The following is a 20,041-nucleotide window of genomic DNA, read 5'->3' on the forward strand; positions in this document are numbered from 1 at the left end:
TGTTTCTGACATTTAAGTCAGTTAAGATTCTTGGGTAAAGCTTCCCTTTATTTTCTTTTACCAAATTCTGCTCCTCATCAACTTTTAGATGCATCAACTTTTCCCCATTCTCTTCTGAAGTTGCAGAATAGTGTTTGTGACATGCTTGGGAGATTTGAAGTGCAATGCATCACTGTTCAAGTCTATAGAGAGTGAAGAAATATTAAATCAATCTTGGAAGGTAGTGCAATTGGAAAGCAGAAACAGTTAAGGAGAAAACACTGTAAAAATGAATTTTACTTAGGAAAATACAGTAATATAATTTACTTTCCAGGGAAAGGGGGGAGTTTCTCACTAGAGGAAAAAGGACAGCAAATGTTATCCTTACTTGATGGGCAGTATTTATAATCTTTGCTGAGATAAACTACACATCTGTTTATATGAGAGAGGCACCATACAAAAGTAGTAAGTTAGTTTGTAGTTATTCATGCTTGATTTACTGCAGGCCACAGATCATGCTGGATGCAGAAACATGTCCTTGAAAGAGCAAATAAATTCAGTCAGTTTTCAGATTTTATTCTGGTATAGCAAACTCTTAGCTGGAGTGAGAGATTTTGAGTGCATCTGTATTTCCACAGGGAGAAATCTGAATTTCTCTTTATCTGCTTCACGGTGATCAACTGAGGAGTTACAAAAAGTGGCTTTCAATATCTCTCTGGTTTTGATATATTGGCAAGTTTAAGAAAGAATTCCAAATCATAGTGGACTTTTATTTTTTCACATAAAATATGAATCACTTGAGGATGGTACCTAGAATTTAAAATTCACAAGAAGTCAAAAATGTCTGCTCACTCATAATATAGAAAATAGTGTTTTCCACCAATATATTTAGAATTGTGGGCAAATAAAAATAGGCATTAGAGTAAAATTCTAACCATGTGATGTAACTTTTGTCAAAACATCTGTTTTTGCATTTCTTATTCCTCTATACATGAAAGAAATAATGAAAAGTTGAGATGGTTTTCCCCACTGTGAGAGCAAGGTAAGCACAGTATTCAAATAATGGTTAAAATCAAGACCCTTTCCAGACCACTAGTTTTTCAGGTGCTGAATTTTCTTCACACATCTTGAAACCTAAAACTAGGTTGGAAATTCCACTAAGTAGCAAGTACTGAAGAGTACTCGACCCTGAAACCTCAAAACTAAATGATCTTTGAGAAAATATAGACCATGCCTAGGACTCGGGAAATTACAGTGATTCAATAATTATGTTTATTGACTTTCATTTCTTGTTCATCCCGAGTGTGCTCTTTCGGCCAAGGGGAATTCCATATTTGGGTCCAGAAGAGGAAACACTTTTTATTGCACATTAAATAAAACCAGTACAGGAAAACTACATTAACCTGTTGTAAGTCTGGAGTATTCTCCAGCTGAGAGAGATAAATTGGCATACAGAAAGCTAATGCACAGGCAAAGATGTGGTAGATTAAATCATATATACCTTTACCTTTCATATCTTGCAATTTCTACAGGAGAATTACCAGGGAAAACATGTGGTATGATTCTTGGGGTGTCTGGCACAGGGCCAGGAGTTGGACTCGATGATCCTGATAGGTCCCTTCCAACTCAGAATATTCTATGATTTTATTGCCATCACTAAAAAAAATAAGCAACAAGTTCATGTATTTATCTTCTAAGGGATATCAGGTCATGTTCAACGTCACTCTGCAGGAAGCGTTCTGTGGGACCACACTGATTTTTTCTAGTTGGAAGACGACTGTTGTTGAGGTCCTTTACTTCATATATGGACTGTAATCTGGGCTTAACTGATGCTTCCATGAAGGGTTTCTTCAGCAAATATTTTGTTTCCTCTCTGTGAAATGAGGATTTCTCACTTAGCCTGAACTATTGAGAATGGAAAAGAGGACTTTTTTTCCCTAAGAGTACATAAAATCCCTAGAACAGGACTGAACTGCACTCCTAGTCAGCACATACATAACAACGTTTTTGTTTACTATCTGCTGATTCCTCTTGATAGATTTCCCTGAAGACACAGGGTAATACACCCTAATATTTATTTAGAGTTTTTCAAATTATCTGCATATGGGGATGAAGCAGGAGAATAAAAATAGTCACTGATTTTTTCTTAAAAATCGTCTTTAATTTTGACCCATTGTGGTGGGTCTGGCTGAGCTGGAATTTATTTCCCCATAGTAGCCCTCACAAGGAAGTCAGTTTCCTTACTAATGATAAACAAAGGGTAGTTAAAAAAAAAGAGGAAGAAACAAAACTGACAGGAAAATACATGAGATTTTCTATAAAATTTTTACCTATATTCCTTATATAAGATTTTAGCTTGAATCAAAACACCGTCTGGTTTAAAGTTCAGTAGAAGAGAATAAAAAGGTCTTTTTAGTCTTGTTTTTTGTTTTCACCATCCAGAGTCATTCCATAGAAGAGGACATAGAACAATGAAAAAAACATGTACATAAGCACACTTTTTTCCTTTTTTTTTTTTTCCTTTTCTCCTGGGGATGTGGGAAGGGAAGGTTGCTTCTCCTTTTCTTAGAAGAGAAAGTGACACAGAAAATAAGGAAGCAAAACCTTATTGTACCCAGAGTAGATTCCTGATTCAGAAGACAGGAAGCTCCAACTCTACCTGTCCCTTAGCAGTCTTTGTTTCTCCTGATCACCTGATTTACCCACAGGAATGATTAAAGGCTTTTGCTAGATACTACTAGCTATTCATGTGATTAGATAATTCTTTTCACTTCCACAACACAAAATATAATCTTCCAGCTAACTAATCTTGTTTATCTACTTGGCATATGAATCTGGTTTAAGGTGTAAATTAGAAATAGCTCTCTGACACTTAATATTTGGTGTCTATTTTGTAGTAACTAAGTAGTTCCCCTGAGAGAAATAAGTAATAGTCTTGTTTCAAGTATTGTCCCTAAGTTTTCACTCAGTATAACTCTGATTTCAACATAAATAGTACTTTTTGTAGGAATTTGAAGTTTTGGTGACTGTATAATATGAAGAATACTAGCCCAATACGAACCTTAAGGTGACACTTAGCCCTCAAATCAAGACACCAAAATAGAGTTGTGCAAGCATTAAATATGAGTCTAAACTGACCTTGTAGATATTTGACATTTGCTCACTACTGCCAATGAAAATTTAAGACTGATTAACCAAACTTATGTGTCCAGGTGATATCTTACTTGTCTAGATACCTAAATACAGTTTTCCTTTGTGATCTGAATTATAGCTTAGGGTGCGATTCAGCTACCAGAGCATGAACACATGGTGTTGCAGTTCATTGGCGACACAAAGCTGGGAGGAGTGGCCAATAACCCAGAGTGCTGTGCAGCCCTTCAGATCTCGACTGGTTGGAGAGATGGGCAGAGAAGAACCATCTGAAATTCAACAAAGGCAAGTACAAAGTTCTGCACCTGGGGAAGATTAACCCCGGGCACCAGCACAGGTTGGGGGCTGACCTGCTGGAAAGCAGCTCTGTGGAGAAGGACGTGGGGGTCCTGGTGAACAACAAGCTGTCCATGAGCCAGTCTTGTGGCCTAATAGACCAGTGATATCTTGGGGTGCATTAGGAAGAGCATTGCCAGTAAGTCAAGGCAGCTGATCCTGGCCCTAAATGGACCCTAGTTCTAAAAGCAATTTTAGTAGTTTTGCTCCATATTGTATCAATATCTTATATAGCTGAAGTTGGGACTAGCTCCAGGCTACGGGGTTAGACAGTACTGCTTAGTGTGATAGTTCTGTCAGCCTTGTGTAAACAATCCATCTGTGCCCTGATAGATTTTTGCACTGAGGTTTAGGATTTATTCAGCTCTTGTTTTCCTCACACAGACAAGTTTTTGCCAGCTTGGGACAGCTGAAACTGACACAATGATCACAGTAACCTGTTTTGATTCATATTTAAATTTTTCCGTAGCTCTGTTTATGATTTTATCACTGTTTTCAGACATATTATAAGCTACTATGCAAAATCCCTGGTTTGTTTTGTTTTGCTTTGCTTTGTTTTGTTCTTTCCCCAGACATTTATCTGCTGTTTTGTTAGAATACAGTGTTTAGTCTCCCACTGGCATTTAGTCTTTAATGACACTGCGAATAAAACATAGCAAATGTTTAGAATCCACTGTACAATAATTCATCTGAAAATAGCTGTCATACACTGCAGATACAATCAGCTAGGTCAGTGACCATCTACTGGCCCTCATTTGTTTTCTGATGGTCACCAGAGGTCAATTCAACAAAGTCCCCATTGATGCCTCTCTATCCGTTTAACTTTCACTACTACAGGAACAAGACTCCAAGCATACACACAAAAAAGAGAAGGAAGAATGTGCTCATTGTGGTTCAACCGGAATTCACAAATACAGAAAAGATCCTCTCAACTGGCTGTTTCCTCCTGCAACTTGACTTCCGAAATAGGGCTACCTTTTCATACAAGACACAACAACAAAAATGCAAAAAAATCTCACCAGAAAGCATGTGACTTCCAGAATTGCCTGTAGCTTTCCTGGCACTGGGTTGAGAAATATTTCTTCATCTCATGTTACATAATCATCCTTGACGCACTGTTTGTTCCAGCTCAGTGCTGTTTTCATCAGATAGGAACCACAAATCTAGTGGAATACGAGGAGTGTCCCCCTGATGGTGTATGGGGGATTTTTGTGGCTCTTTTTTTTTTTTAAGTTTCAAAATTATGAAAGGTATTTAAAAATATGTGCTGAAACAGAAAACTTTTGAAATCATAATTCTTATTAGCTAATGTTCTTCTTCATAGCACATATTTCCTGTCTTTTTCCAGTAAGCCCACTGATTACAGCACAGTGAGATCTCATTTGAATGAATGAAAGGAAGAACTATGTAATGAAAGAATGAATGTATATTTGACATAACAGACCCCTAGGATAAATTCAATTTACTTTAATAAAATTACTCCAGGGAATAATTTATCCCGGAATGCTTCAATGACACACTCTAAGAGATTTACTACAAACCCCATGAAGTTCATGCAACTTTTCCATTGATTTCAGTGGGTCTGGATCAAGTTTCATAAGGACTAAATAACTGTTTATTACTTCTTTTTTTCTTTTTTATTCGCAAAGTAAATAATTTTGTGCAGGTAAACACCTTCACTGGATAATCACTCCTTGAACCTTGGTATCTGTCACTGCTGTCTCTTCTGACTTCTTGGAAAGTGTCTCTCCAGTCATCCTATCAAATTCTGACTTCTGTCTGTCCACTTTTCTGTAATGTTCCGTTGCTCAGGCATATTCTCACTTTTCTTCCTTAGACTAAAACTAAATGAATCCTTCTTTCCTTCTGCTTTGTGGAAGAGAACATCACGATCCCCTTCACAGTTAACTTTCTGGTCCTTGTGATTTCCCTGCTGTCTCTGATGCTGTCCAACATTGAGTCAGACCTCTGTCCAGGAAATATTCCAACTGCAGTGAGGATTACTCCAAATTTCATATAGGAATCTTTCTCTTACACATGCTCAAGGAGTCTTACAATATCCTTCGTGTTCTTTCATTTAATTTTCTAATGATTGATTTCTTCATCTTTTTTGTCACCATATCACAACCTGTACTTAACATTCCACTGCTTATGTTTTGCTTCGTCCATGGAAAGTCTTAGACTGAATGCCATTACATACCTAGAGTAGCAGCTGATCACAGTGCCTCGAAAGAACATGAAAAGCCAAGTTTAACCTGACTCATAGCCTGGTCACTGGTTGTCCTGTTGTTCCCATGTGGAGAGAATAAATTGGGTCAATTTATGAATTATCACAGATTGTTCTCTCATCTTCACATTCCCCTTTAAACGTAAGGATGTATTTAGTGAAGTTTATAGGATGTGTGTCTTGTGCCTGATACTTAATATTTTCCCTAAAATATCATGAAAGGTAGATAAAAAAGGAAGTTTACCGGATTTTCAGATAAAATCGGATTTTAAAGGTCTGAAAACACTTTTTGAGATAGGGCCAGAATTCAAAATAATTTTGGTTATTTGAAGAAATGACTTGGAGAAAAACATGGCATCTCTGTAAGAACTAGACCAAATTACATCATTGGAAAGAATAATCTAGGTAAGACAGGAAGGGGTAAACAAGTGGAACTTTACAAGAGATGACAAAAATTGAGTTAAAGTCTGCCTGCCCAGACAACATACTCCACATGCAAGCTATTACAACCAAAGGCAATGGTTTTGAATTTCAACAAGGGAATTTCATTTAAGATATCAAGAAGAGGTTCCTAACAATAAAGGTAATGAAACACTGAAATAGATTATGTGGGATGATCATGAAATCTCCAGTTTTGAAGGTCTTTCAGAATAAATTAGACAAACTGTCAGGAGTACCATAGGTAGAACTTATCCTTTCTGGGTCAGGGAGGCAGACTGAGTGATCTTTTGAGGTGTTTTCTAGCTCAGTCACTTCAGTTATGTCTAGGAATATTCTGGCCTGTTTGTGTAGACTTTGAGCTGCTGAATCTAAGGCTTCATTTACTTCTTCTTGCTGTTCCGTCATGCCCCATGTACCAGCATGAGATAGGTAAAAGAACCATGCAAAACAGGATATTCAGACCTCCAATTTCTGCAGGAGGGAACATCAATCAGAAAAGAAATTTAAAAGACACTCTTAAAAATATCATTAATATTTACATAAATATTTAACAATATAACACATAAAGACAGAATATGTTTACCTGATGCAAGCCCACTGCAGTAAGAGAAATAATGTGATTACCAGTCTGTTTAATTGTTAATCTCTGTGAAGTACTCCACTGCATATTATATGAGTACGTGGGATACAATTTGACACTTTGAAATGGCAGTGTTGCATTGTTTCTTTGGGAAATCTAAGACTATATCAAGGAAAACTGATAATACCTAGAGAAGTACAAGTAATCTTTGAGGGAAAAAAGAATAAAAATGGAAGACTACGTAAGCAGACCGACAAGCAAGTATTTTGACTTACATCACCAGTGCTAACAGCTGGCAATTAAAGCCAAACTCTACTTGAAAAATACCATGAAGTTATTAAAGTGTTTTACCATGTTTTTCCATGTAGTGGAATCACAAAGGCACAGATTTGAGTAGGCCAGTGCTTCTTTTTTTGTTCCTTGAAATATTTTATTTTTATCCAAGATGGCATAGCCATTTTGAGTAAAAGAAACTTTCCCTCTTTATTATAACTATTTTCTTTATGTAGCAGAATACCTGAAAGAAAAGAGCTTCTGTTTTATAGACAATTCCTGTGGCTATATTCAGATTAGGAGAATACTTCTATAAAAGATATTTAGGTCTTACTAGAGAATGACTTTTCTGAACTTCTCTTTCACTCTCACTCTTGCATAATCACTCTTCAAGGACAAGTTTTCTGCCAAAGATTCAAGTAAACTGAAGAGAGTGGTGGTTGCAAAGGGAATCATATTGCAGCTGGTGTCATCAGAAGGAATTCTAGCTGAGTCATCCTTCTGCTTTCCAGGGTAGATGCACCAAAAACAATAGCTTCATCACCCTTGGAGAGGGTCCTCACCAGTTCACACCATCAGGACATCATGCAGCCCAGCTATCCACCAGGGACTATTGCACTGTTTTTAGACAGTTAACCAAGGAGTCAACCTGAAGCCCTAAGTTCTCAAAACCTCTATGTTTGCTTTTTACAGAAACTGAAGTCCCTGGGCCTCAGAGTGTGCCTACATGGTGCCATGCAATGGCATATGATGGCTCTGAATGAATTCACTCAGTCGCCAGCGGTTTTATGAACCAAAAATGTAACTCAGTCAGAACTCTCTACTAACTTGAATTGCTTCCAGTATCGTAGATGGATTGCTTAGGGTTGGCTCAGATAGTTGTGCACAACACTGCATTATTTCTACCACTAGCAAAAAGTCACACACCCTACCCTTTTCTAAAAGGATGAGGGCACAGCATGTGTTCTCTGAACTGTGTTTACCTAGAACAATGCACGGGAAAATAATAATAAAATTCACTGTTGGCACTATTATTTTCTAAGCAGGCAAACAAAATTATGATTAATAATAGACTGATTCTGATTTACGTGCACTGAACACCTGAGCAATAGGTTCTTACACAGGGCAAAAATTCATTTCCAAAACCCATTAAAATCATATAGCAAGGTGATTTCTACATAAATAAATGAATTAAAGAAATGTAAGCAAATAAATATAGCAGTATACCAGGGCAAGACATGCACAAATCAGTAGCTTTCCTTGGATTTTAAGCCAGGCTTCAACTGTTAAAGTCACGTTGGTGAATTTAGATGCTAGAAAATTGATTGCAGTGACTATTAACAATATTAATCAAAGTGCTTCAATTTACATGCTCTGTTCTTGTCCTGGGGACTACACACTGACAGTAAGGATATGTCAGTGTTGTCCCTGCTGCCCATGGAAGGCATTTAATAGTGTCATACATGTAAATTATAATAGTTGTATGCCATGAGGTTCAGCTTTTATAGGCTGCTCTACTCACTTTTTCTGCTGCACCAGTGCAGAACTGCACAACACAGAGGCACAGAGGAGAGATTACAGAGATAGATGAATAACCCAGGGTTAACAGTTCTCATTTCTAAACTTTATTTGCACTGAACACGAAGAGTAGGATGCTTGCACTATAAGCAGGTGTCTGTAATGCTGTCCTTCACTTCTTTGAGAAGGAGGTCTCTATGTTATCTGTGGGGCAACAATTCTCTTGGTCAACAGATCCCTTTTTCCTCTGGGAAAAGTCATGTACCACCTTCAAGTAGAGCCAGAAAATCAAGCCAGCTCTCTGATATTAGGACATTCTAAAGGGAAGGCCTGAGAAGTGGGCCAATTTTATTTGCTCAGCTGACGGCATGATGGGAGTTGCTGTTAAAAGGAGCCTATAAAAAGGTCCTCCATATTCCCTGCCAAATACTCCTATCAGTCTTCCATGAGTTCACATCAGGTCACTATGAGATTCCTTTCATCTCATAACACTGAACTCATTAGTTTCCATGACTGATCTGAAACAGTAGCATGTATGGAAAAAACCCTAAATTTAGATGTATGACTAATCTGCTTTTGTTTTCCCTTTCCTGGATCCTCTTTCACATACAAAGTGGAAGTTCAGCTTTGCTGCAAAACATCATTTTGCTTGTTATATTTCCAGAACATTGGCCTTATATCTGGTGTTCTTTGTTCATATTGACACTAATTGATAGTAGCAGGGCTGTGACACTGCAGTAAGTTTTCCCACAGTAGAGGCAAAGGCACTGCAGGTTAGGCTGCCAGCCAAGCCAGTTAATGCTTCCCTTTGCATTCTTTTCAGCTCCCCAGAGAAGAGCTATTTTACAGATACCTGGCACTTAAAGGTCCAGGACATTATTGCCTCTGTTGTTGTTGTTAAAATACTTACCTAGAAATGGTGTCAATGTACAATCATATTTCAGAAGCTGTAGCACATGAAGGAAAAAGAATCTGAAAGGCTTCAGCTACACAGTTTGTCATTAAAGCTTTAAACTAATTTAATTCAAACTATATTTGACCAATTTAAAAAATGACAACAAATGTACTGTTTGACCTAGGACTCATAAGACATAGTAATGAAATGAATAGAGTATATTTTCCTGTGTGCAGGTAGCAGCTCCACACAATATCAGCTGAATGTACGACAAACTTATTCTTCTGCCTTTTACTGTCCCTGCCTGTACTGCAGTTCCTAGGAAAAAAAGGGAAGTGAGAATAAATGGCTACCTGGATCATACAGCTGTTAATGAACTTGATGTGCCCCATTTCACATAACTGAGGTTGTTTATTAGTCACTGCCCTGTTATCTGCATATGCAGATTTGTGTGAGTGTCCTCAGAATAACTCTAGTAGAAAAAGAGTCTCAAAGCATAAGCATCAAGTCATGTGATGCCTTTTTATTTTTGTTTTCCCATCCCTTAGATAAAAATTTGAGGATATAAAATTTGACCTACTTCTTTTCTGCCTGACCTGAAAAGGCATTTACAAACACAAAACAGACTATTTTTCTCCCAGACAATCAAATTCTGGATAAGTTCCCAAAGTCAAATAAAGAGATTCCCCAGAGTATAATATAAATATTGACATAATAGAATTAATCTGCAGAGGAAAAGGGGATCCATATTCAAAGGTCAGTCTTCTAGTAATCCTAAACCACACCACTCCCGGAAAGGGCGCAGTAGGTATTAAACACAGAGAACTGAAAAATCAGTTCTAGATTCTATACCTGATCAGTGGGGAAAGTAATTTTTCTCTTTCATGGCTTTTACATCCAAGGCTATTCTGTTTCAGCAGCAACATGCAAGAACCAGGGCAAACTTGAAATATAATAAAATCTAATAAAAGACATGGAACTGATCAGAGATAAAAATGAGCACAAAAATAAAAGTATTAAAAATCATTCACCTTCTCATCTTAGTAGATTTCTCCTTTCTACAAACCTCTGTGTTTGACTTTTAAAATCCTTGGGTGTCAAGTGTTCTTGTACAGACTGCCCCAGCCAGAGTAGCTTAGTCTCTAATGCTCCCTTCCTGAAGCTGGGATATAGCTACTAGTCATCATTTTGCCTAAATCTTCAGGGAGGTGTGAAGGAGTGTAACCCAGTAAATGGACTTCAAATATATCCATATTAAGACCCTCCAGAAATGCGTCCATAAACAGCATCTCTTTGAAAGAATGGGTGTTGGGACAGCCCCCTCCAACACACACACACGCTCATACACATGCACACAGGGACAGGCTCCCTATTTCTCTTTTCTATAAGTCTGCCAAGTGATTGGAGATTTTTCAACAGATGTAAGACAAATTCTTTCCTCAGGCAGGCAGGGAGCTAGTTGTGCAGTTCTGCATTTTACCCAGGGCTATTCATGGTAAGATACGTGAGCCTATGGGGAGGGACAGGCACCCCAGGCACCCTTTTTCCAGGGCAGAGGCTTAGATCCAGCCAGCATTGCAATCTTTACCCACACAAAGTCCTGCCCTCCCACCTAAGATTTGGAGACTATCTCCCTCTGCTCTTGTTCATGATTGAGATTGTCCTGGGAGAAGGGAAATGTAGGGGGATGTATAATTCTAAGAGGATATATAATTCTAATTGGGACTCCTACAGTCACACAAAACAAACTCATGTATAGCACTGCTAGTTATCCTCATGACCTATTGACATAGCTTGGGTCACCTTCTGTGCAGTTTAGACAAGACCATATTTGCCCACATCCTCAGTCTCATACTATATATAGGCACTGCTCTGATGGGTCACATCACAACTTCTGCATTTATTCAGGCACTTCCAGTGGGAAATAAATGAACTTCAAAAGAAAAGATTCCATATAGGGCTTTAGGAATACCACTGTTGGCCAGAAAGAGATTCAGAGCCAAGTGGTCTTTTATGTGGACATGATCAGTTTGTGCAAGTTGGTCTTAGAGACACATAGCAGTCCCATGCACTGCTTTGCTTTGCCATCTAGACCTGGTTGATGTCTCCCAGTTGTGACTGAGTGTTTCCATCCTGAAACTATCCCTTGAAAAAAGCAATGTGTCCATCTATACAGCTATACCGTTTTATATGAGCAGTTCCTGCCCAGTTCTTTGAAACTGTCCATGTGCCTACTCTCTAGAAAAGGTGTGATAGGAAGAGAGAGTCATGACTTCCTGCATCTCTAAATGAGGAGCTCAGCTTCGGAGGAGGGATCAGCTTTCTCTATTTGACAGCTGTCCACCTTTGAGTGAATTTTTCCTAAGGGGACTACCTTGACTTCTGCATTCAGTCTAGAACTTCAGTGCCCTTGACTGGGTCTGGGTCACCTTCTTGGTCTGACTACTAAAATACTAGCTGCCTTAGCATCCAAGGTCAAGTCAATGCAATCAATTCTTTCATCAGGTCTAAATTTGCAGAGAACACTAGGAACTAAGAACAGTGACAGCAGGAAGAAACACTAAGACAGTAATGCAGCTCAGTGTTGGCTTTGGTTTCACCAGCCTTCATGCTGCTCCATGCGTTGCTGACATTTAGCAGCCCCTTAGAAGTGAGTGTGCAGGTGGCGGCCTAGCAGAAGACAATGGGGGAGTTTCCCCCATCTGTAAGCCAAAACCCCAGGGCAACATGTGTGTTGGTGAACTCTACCTCTTCTAACTGGAGTTTCCCCTTCAGTAGAGAAATCCAAAGCTTCTTAAGGAATGCATTTTTCCAGCTCCTAGGAGCAACCAGAGTAATTTTTTTTTCTCTTACAGTGAGGATTAATTAATTATCCTCTGAAAATATCCCCTTCATTTTATTTGGGGCTTTTATTGGGTTCTGGTTTTAACTGTCTTTCCCTTATCTCATTTATCTCCACTACTTTTGTTGCAAAAATATTGTTCCTCCTGACAGTTTGTTACTGATCTATTTATACTATCCCAGTGTTTGGGAAATGTTTAGGGTGATTAGGTAACTATATCACAGAATTCCCATGGGGCATGTGTCTGTTATATATATATCATCCCACCTCCTCTTGGTATCTTAGTACTGAATTATGGCAGTGTCATGTGGGGCAGTTGTCCCTCCACCTTGTTGCCAGGCCTGCTCAGAAACAGATACAGTGGAGACACACGAGTGAGGAAGAGGCTCTACATGCTGCTTTTTCAAGGAGAGAGTTGAGGCTGCAAACTAGTGTATTAATCCAGTACACTCAGAGTCATCAACTACCTGATCCATTGAAAGTTTGAGGGAGATTCGTTTTTTTAAGAAAAGGAAGAACACAGTTGAATGCAGAATCTGGCCTCTTTTATCAGGTGTGTGTTGATAAACAGGTGTAAACACAAGCCCTTCTGTCTTCCTGGTCATCAGCACTTTCTGGAAATTGAATTTACTGCAAAATTTATAACCTTCAGCAGAAGACTCGGAAAGGAAGGACTAAATTCACCAACACCTTGGTGTTATTTGAAGTACAATGATCTTTCCTAGGCACAGGGAGTCATTGTCTTCATCACTTCTGAGGAAAGCTGGGTGGAAAGACATACACATATATGAACATACTGTAATTGTAAAAATTTCAAATTGAGATCCACTGTGGAGGATATAACCATCCTTCAAATTTTGTGGACATACTGGGTTTTTTTGTTATGTTTAATATTTTTTGAGACTAAGCTTTGTTCCAAACTAGCTGCTGATGACAGGGTTTTAGGAGGTCATATTTTACTGAGCTACCACAAGGAAAGCATGACAACAATGAGAAAAATGAGCACAACAAGATCTTTGCTACTGCACAAATATTTTATTTTTCTTTCAATTTGGCAGAAAACAGTGTATGGCAAAAAGAAAGTGGGGAGTGTGACAACAAAATGGGATAAACCGAGGAAATTCAGGAACAGAATAAGTTCTTACATATTTGTATTTGCCTTTCAGGTACTTATTTTGCAGGAAGATTACTCCCTTCTCAGTTATTAGTGAGTAATAGCCAGGGGCCAAAAGTGTCTAAAGATTTTTGAATACTTGGCATAATGTTTTTCAGACTTTTAACTTCATGTCTAAGTAATATATTTTCAAGTAGATCAACATTATTTAAAAGTATGTTTTAACAATTGTTCAACAATTTTGCCTTAAAAAATGTTCTTCTTCCTTTAAATCCAGAATACATAATTTTAATATTTTTTGAAAGATGCATTTCTACTTTTCTATCTGGAAATGGTCATTTAGAGATTGAAGCATCAAACAACAGATTAAAAAAAAAAAAGAAATTATATAAAAATTTTAATTGACCTGAAATTATGCTAACAATGCTATTATCAGCTATACTTTAAGGAGAGGTTCTGCAAAGCAAAGCAAGAAGTATGGGGTTTTTTAATCATGATTATTTTGACCTAGGAATATTTTTTTACCCATTTCTGAAAGTAAAATGAAAAAAAAATGGTATATTTAACAATTTGGTTTTGTTTGCTATCAAGAATAGCAAGTGCATTTGATTAACAGTTCCTTCCCTCAATAGTCAGATTCAAAGCAGCGGAAAAGAAAAAAACCCTATAAATTATGAATCAGGAGAGTAGGTTTTGTTTACACCAACAGATTCACAAAATAAGTTTCTGCTTTCCAGCTGTAAACTTCAAGAAAAAGATAAGTAAATGCATCAGTGTATCATTTATCTTGTGTCTGAAATGAAAATTAGGTTTAATAGGAAAAACAAACGTACCATCTTCTGCTTAGGAAGTAAAAAACAATCCATTATACCATAATGTTATTTGTTTGAGGATTATGAGGCAGTATAATTCTTTAACAAGATCATGCTGTGCACTGTTGATGTGGAGAACATTGCTAATTCCATTTCGTCTGGTCTCCCACACAACATAACTTGTGACAAAATAGTGGTGTTGTTTTGTTTCTGGAGAAGTCACTTGTTGGTATAAGTGACTTTAACCCCTTCAAGCAATAAAAGAGAAAAAATACTGATGAACCTGTGTCATCTTCCTATGAATAGAGAGCACTGTCAATGATACCGTGTGGTCAGCTACAGGAAATTCGTTAACTGTATTTCCATTCCATCAGGGATTGAGGCCAAAGAAAGCATGAAATGCATCTTTGCCGTCAAAATACAACAGAAAAAAGGAAACTGTCTACGCAGGTATGCTCATCACGTGTCCCACATCTGGAAAAGACTTGAAGCAGTTTCTAGCACAAACATCTTTGCCCTCCCACAGTGTCAACAAGAACCATTATCTGTAGGCTATTTCTTGAATAAGTTTAATGGTAATGTTGGAGGGGAATTCATATAAGCTGTGCTGGCAGGAGGGCACTAAAATGGGTGCAGAAGTTCTAATGGGATGCAGAATGCAAGCAACTGTATGTCAACATGCTGTTTCATAATGTTTGTTTAGGTCTGCACATGCTCCTGTCAGGTTTTTGTACACCTCAGAGGCTTTTCAGCCAGATTTGTATTGCTACATTTATTTCTTTGATGCCTGAAGGAGATATAGGTGAAATCCCAAAATCGAAGGTAAATATTGTATGCACATTGCATATCTGATATGCAACACTGATAAGCCCATAGCACATCAGTCCTAACATGGCATGCAGTTCAGGTAAGAAGTTCAGAGTCAGAACTCCCAGAAAGTGTTTAAAGTGGAAGGGTTTCTTCCAGCCTTGGAAAAGTCAAGCAAATGCCACAGAAGTTTAATCTATGCTTGTGAAGACAGACTTGTAGGATCTCCTATTAATGGGCCCCTGTCCATTCCATAGTCAGGTGGTAAATACCCTCTTGTGGTTTTTTCGACATCAGATTACACATTCTGCAAATCTTAAAGATAGATCCTGCTGCAGTACAGCTGCTGACTCAGACTGCAGGGAGATTGGGTATCTGTTTACAGAGACAACGTGGAGCTGATGGGATGACCCAGTGACATATTGGAGTTCATCTGGGGGAGTAGGGCTTGAAGTGACATTGCATGTGTTACACTCCCATGCTGCAGATCTTATAAATAGAAGTGCTGTGAAGCAGATGGTTTGCTTCCACCACAAACACCATTTTGATAGGCACAACTGAGAAGTAGCTTCTGACAATATGCGCATATATGCATATATACACACTATGCATACGTGAGCATAAGCTAGCAACTGTACCTTGAATACAGGCTATGGTACAGCACTTATACCTACTCCTGTATTCATTCATTTTTTAGCCAGAATGTGTGTTTATGAACATTCATTTTATATTTCAGCAATATACATCTTGCAAAATTTCCGTTCTCCCACTGCTCGTTTACCTACATATTAACCACTTGTGAAAATCCCTTTTCTCATCACTTCAGCTCAGAGAAGCAGTCCATGACCCTTGCAATAAACCTCAAAGAAAATTTAAGGATTTTTGGGTGGAGGTACCTGGCCAAAAAACTGTTGGGAATGAAGGTGGGGATGTAGTTGACAGGGGATAGCTGGGAGATCCTAGGAGATATAGGCTTCCTCTGTCCACCATCATAAATTTAAGCTGGAGAATGCTTTCTACTTTTTTTTTGAGGTGCCATGCTCTTCCTGTTCCTCACCACAACTCCTGTCAGTCCCTTCTTATAGCACCTTATGGGAACAGAGTCCAGGAGTTTGCTGGGGAGGCAATATGGGAAGGAGAACAAGGGAGAAGTTTGAGAGTTTTTGGCTTGTGACAGATCATTAACAGAAGAGTTGATTGTCTGGCTCTCCCAGTCCTGAACTGCTTTGTCCTACTAAAGCAGCAACAAATAACACAAAGCATTAATGCAAGGTATATTGATAAAAAGTTGGAGTAGAAGAGCTTCCCTTGATTTGTTTGGCTGTTTTCATCTTGCAATACAGTGAATAATAGTAGAAAAATCACTTACTACTCAAAATCCAGGTAAAGAAACATTCTGTGGGGTTTGCCTCAGCCACGTATGTCTATTCCTTGCACCCAAAATGAAGAAAAGGTAATTAATTAATAGTGAAGTTCAATATAGAAATGGATTTCCTTAAAAAAATATTAGAAACTAAAAACTAAAAATGGGGACTGAAAACCCATAATTTAGAACAATTTCACAAAATGAAATTTTTAAAATGCTTCATTATGGGTCATTTGAGCTAAGCATAAATCAAAACTGCTTTGCTTAACTCTTTTGTGAGTTGTTATTTCTTTGAATTTTAAAATAGCAATCAAATTCTACATGAAAAAGAGTTAAAAGAGACAGGCATAAAAAATTTCCTTTTTTTTTTTAATCAAATTTCATCTCATTTACACATTTTAACAAAAAACCTGTTAGTTCTCTTAGAAAAGCATTTCTTATGAAATCAAGATTTCTAAACTTAGGAAGGAAAAGCTGTGTCTAGAGTGAAAATTGCTCCTATACCTACAAAGAGATGATCAAATTCCTGCCTGGAAGCTGTAGACTGGGTTTTGTGTGACATTGTACCACTTCACGAGGAACTAATCAATATGTCAAGTCAGTTCTTTTGATCAACTTTGTCTCATATCAAGTGGTCCTAACAGCTTATATTTTCATTTCCTTGGGACTTTGTCTCTCTGCTAACACATTTACTTGCACTGCCCCTCCGGAGGTATCAGGATACCTGCCAAGCAAACAGCATCCTGGGATTTGTGCAGAATAGGTTGCATGTGCTCACCCTGGATAACTCGTGTTTGTGAGAACCAAGTCAAAATACACAATAAGGTAATTCACTTGTGAAAGAAGCGAGCAAAAAAGAGAGAAAACAGTAGTATCACGAAGTCTGCTGGTAAGTGATGAGTTGCCATGAGAGCTAAGCTCCTTATCATGGTGAAAGCCATCCCCACATGGCAGTGCCCATGTCTTTGTAAGGACACACCCTGCCTTTGCACTCCAAGCCCTTCTGGCCACATGCAGGGCAGCAGCCACAGCACTCGTTGGAAGTTGCACAAGGACACAGACTGCACAGCAAGAAGTCCCTTGAGAAGATCAAGTTCCTTTGAAGCAGTGATGGGAATGAACAGAGAGGGCAAACAGGTGCAGATATACATCTGCTCTGGGAAAGTATGTGGAACCTGCCAGTATAACAACCACATTCCACAGACACTGTGATGCATTTCGGAAATGCTCTGTGTGCGTACTCGCGGAGACTCGTGATTATATACCAGCAGAGTAACACAACTGCAACTTGTCAAGATAACTCAGTAAATCGTTGGGAGGCCAAGATATAACTTTGACTCTTGATCTTTAATTACAAACTTTCTCCACTCATGTTGTGTTTGTTCAGTAGCTGGATCACTTGTGTTCCTTTTCAGTGCAGAAGAGCTAAAGCTATATCTTAGGGTACTTACCTCAATTTCCATTCATAAACCACTCTAGAGAAATGACTCCTGGGTATCATTAAATTCCTTTCCTGCACACACATGCAGCAGGTGTAAGATTCAAAATACCTGGGTTTAGTGCTTGACTTTGTTAATGAGTTGTAAACAGCAATATTGTATATTTCACTTTTGTGTGTGCCTTTTTCCTTCTAGCTTTTGTCTTTTGAGGAGCTGTTGATTTTGTCCTGTAGCATTTGCACATGCATTGAGTCAAACTTTTAGCAAAAAGGGACTTTTTAAGCAGGAAAATTCCAAGCTGGAGGGGACTTCCAGGTTGGGAAATAAATAAAGCCTGTGACTTCACTTCATATAATCCGCAGCCTCGTGATTTTAAGATGCGTACTATTTTATGCTGCATAAAAGTTGTTGCGAGTTGATTCAGTTATTTACCAGGAAAATTTCTCTACCTCTGCATTACAGTATTCAGATAAGATGCTAACTCTAGCTTTCCAACAGCAGCTCAAAACAGGATATCTAACCTTGTCTTTTTCCCAGGTCAGTTATACTACTCTCTAATCTTGACCTAGACCATTTAAAATCAACTTAAGTATGATTATATGAATTGAGGATATACCTTTGAACTCCATTGCAGTCATACCCTGAAGAATATAAATAGCCAGCTACAGAGAGCTTCTCATGCTCTGGATATAAACCATGGTAGGTAACAACATAACTAATACAAAGTAATCAACAGCAAAAAGTTATTTGGGGAAATAGCTTGGTTTGGAACTTGGAAATGTATCAGATTTGGGACTCCAGTTTCCTTTTTATGGTAAGACTTTCTCTAGTCTTCAATATTTAAATTAAGAATTGTTGCATATTTCACTTTAAACTGTCATAAAGCTATTTTCTTCATTGTTTCACATGGAGCACTCATGGAAAAACATCAAGCATTATAATATATAGGTAAACAACAATCCATGAATTTTGCTTTCTTTTCTCTGTCTATCTTACTTCTAACCAACTCAGCAAATCCTTTATACTTTTATAAGCCACATTCTCGCACAGAATGAAATAAAGAACTATTATAAGAAATTGTGAAAATGGAAACAATAATGACACAGGCTTTACCTGGATCTCATAAGAGGAATTAAATTACTCCAAATATTTAAAAGCCTATGTCATTTGATTATGTAAAGCCATCTAAGGAGCAGAATTTCTGTTCTTGGTTTCTCTTGAGGACAAAATAGAAATAAAACCAGGCACCTGGAGGGACAAGCAAGACAAGATAGCAATGCAATAAAAATCTTCTGTGTTGTGGGCAAGGATCTCAGTCCAGCATATGTTTGAATTTGTGTATACAAGAGAGGACAGCACTTCACAGCCCCAAGGAGACTGCAATTAGCCTGTGCATAATTCCACCCATGTTAGGGCTCCTATGGGGCCACAAAAGTGCCCATGAGTAGTTTCAAATTACTTCAGTGCTCCTATGACATATTCACCTTGGCCTCCACTTCAAGTCCTCCAAAATAAATCAGAGTGGCACCAGGCTATACCTTCCAGAAAGTGGAGCTGGGAACAGCATGAGAAGAGGGGAGTGAGCTTTAAAAATCCTCTGGAAGTAACCTCTTGATAAACATTTAACAGGGCACTTGGATGCAGAATCTGGATCCTTATGCCCATGAAAAAAATAATTCTTAACCAATTTTATTATTTCCAGAAATGTGATTCTTGGCATAATTTGTCAAGAGTGGTTGATATTTATTGTTCTGAGGGCCACTTGTCTTCATATTGCTAAGGGTTTATTTTCCCTGAAATTGTCAGAAGAAAGCACAGATCCTACAAAGCAATTTGAAAATATGGTTCACTGTTCCCCAGCCTCAGTGATTACCCAGCCCTCTGGATACAGGATTGCCTGTTCCAGCTATCTTTTCCTCAAATGATCTTGCTGTTCCTACCACAAGTACATGGCAATAGTATAGATTAGCTGACTGTGCTTGAATGAACACTGACTAGGGCTAGAAATATCTGGCTCGCTGAATAACATTAGCACTGACATTTACTGGTATCTCATAACTCCTGCTCTCTCGTTCCAGCTTTGTCTGAACTGGAAACAACTGCAGAAAATATAACCTGGCGTGTGAAAGCCCCATGGTTTAGCAGTGTGGAAAAGGTTTTGCAAGATCTCGCCAGGACTTCATACATGACTTTTGTTATTTTAACCAAGGGGAGAGCCTAGCTGAACAATTCAAATACAAGTTTCTGGCTCAGAATTCTTCT

The 20,041-nt window shown here is 38.2% G+C and overlaps 1 long non-coding RNA gene across 1 annotated transcript in view; it reads left to right on the forward strand.

Annotated features, from left to right (window-relative positions):
- Positions 1–16,563, forward strand: part of LOC135414903 (uncharacterized) — a 64,133-nt gene extending 47,570 nt beyond the window's left edge. The window contains exon 3 of the long non-coding RNA XR_010430888.1: positions 3,251–16,563. This is a non-coding gene — a long non-coding RNA (uncharacterized LOC135414903). The remainder of the gene's footprint in view (positions 1–3,250) is intronic.
- The last annotated feature ends 3,478 nt before the right edge of the window (positions 16,564–20,041 follow it).

The sequence above is a fragment of the Pseudopipra pipra genome, chromosome 5 (genome assembly GCF_036250125.1).
Source record: "Pseudopipra pipra isolate bDixPip1 chromosome 5, bDixPip1.hap1, whole genome shotgun sequence".
NCBI lineage: Eukaryota > Metazoa > Chordata > Aves > Passeriformes > Pipridae > Pseudopipra > Pseudopipra pipra.